General features: G+C 48.2%; 1 pseudogene; it reads left to right on the top strand.

Annotated features, from left to right (window-relative positions):
- The first annotated feature begins 1829 nt into the window (after nt 1–1829).
- Nucleotides 1830–1947, top strand: LOC124617392 (annotated as a pseudogene).
- The last annotated feature ends 398 nt before the right edge of the window (nt 1948–2345 follow it).

Here is a 2345-nt window from a genome sequence, read left to right as displayed (position 1 = left end):
CTCGATGATTTGCCGTCTATTACTACTCTAGGCGCTTCAGTCAGGAATCGCGCTGCTGCTACTACGATCGCAGGTTCGAATTCTGCCTCAGGCATAGATGTGTGTGATGTCCTTAGGTTAGTTAGGTTTAAGTAGTTCTAAGTTCTAGGAGACTGATGACCAAAGAAGTTAAGTTGCATAGTGCTCAGAGCCATTTGAACCAATTTGAACCATTTGAACTTGCTTAATTCGTGAAGCTCTTTCTCTTGAGTATCATTGTTTTTTTTCTGAAATTATAATAATCTGTTTGCTTGTGCATCTACATCACATCTACGGATTTCCGCCCCATTCGGATAATTCCTTCGTGGCGCGAAGCGAATACTTACCTACTGTCGATATAAACCCGTCCAGGCGATAGCAGCTTCACCTGGCCAGGAGTGACTACTAATCAGACACATCCACGGTCCATGTACTATCAGTGAGCTTTCTGTCTGTGTGTAGAATATAGAAGGTGCACATCTATCTGAGTTCGACCGAGGGCAGACTGTGATGAGCCCGGAACCGCGAGACCGCTACGGTCGCAGGTTCGAATCCTGCCTCGGGCATGGATGTGTGTGATGTCCTTAGGTTAGTTAGGTTTAAGTAGTTCTAAGTTCTAGGGGACTGATGACCACAGATGTTAAGTCCCATAGTGCTCAGAGCCATTTGAACCATTTTTTTGTGATGAGCCGTATGCTCGGCATGAGCATTTCTGAAACCGCACCAGTTGTCGGGTGTTCGAGGAGTCTTGTGGCGAGGTCTTCAACACCTGGTGAAACCGAGGTGAAATCACTTCCAGACGACTTGGGGTTGGGAGGCCACCCCTGATTATAGATTTCGGACGTCGCAGGCTGGGCAGACTGGTAAAATATGACAGGCAGTGAACTGTGGGGGAATTAGCATCAGACTTTAATGATGGGCAGAGTACAAGTGTATCTGAAAACGCAGTGCACTTAACGATACGCCTCCGTGGCTGACGACCCATGTATTTTCCAACGTTAACACCACGACATCGACAACTACGACTGAAATGGGCATTTGACCATCGGCACTGGACGTTGGTGCAGTGGCAGAGCGTTGCGTGGTCTGATGAATCCAGATATCTTCTTCATCATGCCGACGGGAGGGCGAGAATTCGTCGTCTTCCAGAGGAACAGTTCCTTGACACCAGTATTTCGGGAGGAGACAAGCCGGCGGCAGCTCCGTTATGCTATGGGGAACATTCACGTGCGTATCCATGGGTCCAATGGAGCTCGTGAAGGGCACCGTGGCGGCTAAGGAGAGTCGTACATTGCTTGCAGATCACCTACACCCCTTCATAACGATCATGTTTCCCGATAGCAGTGCCACTTTTCGACAAGATAATGAACTATTTCACAAGGACAGGAATGTGATGGAGTGATTTGAGGAACACAGTGGCGAGTTCCAGTTAATGTGCTGGCCCCTCATCTCGCCAGATCTGAACCCGATCGAACACATCTGGGATGTGATTGGATGTGGCGTCAGAGCTCCCCGGAATTTACGGGAATCAGGTGACTTGTATGTGCAGATGTGGTGCCAACTTCCTCCAGCGACCTGCCCAGGCCTCCTTGCTTCCTTTCCACGATGCATCACCTCTGTAAAACCGTGTCAAAGACAGACATACCGGCTATTAGGTTGGTGGTGTTAATGTTCTGGCTGATACGCAACGTTGATATTTTACGGGGAAATTTAAGAAACTTAAATTGAAAATTAATAAGAAAAAGGAACATCAGGATTTTTAAATTAAACATATGTGAGAAAAGAATTTGCATTTGTTAGATTAAATAGAAGCCAACGGCCTTGCCGCAGTGGTAACACCGGTTCCCGTCAGATCACCGAAATTAAGCGCTGTCGGGCTGGGCTAGCACTTGGATGCGTGACCATCCGGTCTGCCGAGCGCTGTTGGCGAACGGGGTGCACTCAGCCCTTGCAAGGCAAACTACGGAGCTTCTTGATTGAGAAGTAGCGGAAACTGACTTACGGCCGGGAGAGCGGTGTGCTGACCACATGCCCCTCCATATCCGCATCCAGTGACGCTTATGGGCCGAGGATGACACGGAGGCCGGTCTGTACCGTTGGGCGTTCATGGCCTGTTCGGGAGGAGGAGATTAAAAAGGTTTGCTCGGGTCGAAACCAGTTGTGAACAAGCCTCTCAAGTTATGGAAGGTAAATTAACACAAAAGATCAAAAAAAATTGTTCAAATGGCTCTGAGCACTATCGGACTTAACTTCTGAGGTCATCAGTCCCCTAGAACTTAAAACTACTTAAACCTAACTAACCAAAGGACATCACACACATCCATGCC

Source organism: Schistocerca americana, chromosome 5 (assembly GCF_021461395.2).
Source record: "Schistocerca americana isolate TAMUIC-IGC-003095 chromosome 5, iqSchAmer2.1, whole genome shotgun sequence".
Classification (NCBI taxonomy): Eukaryota; Metazoa; Arthropoda; class Insecta; order Orthoptera; family Acrididae; genus Schistocerca; species Schistocerca americana.
This window is presented reverse-complemented; position numbering and strand designations above follow the sequence as displayed.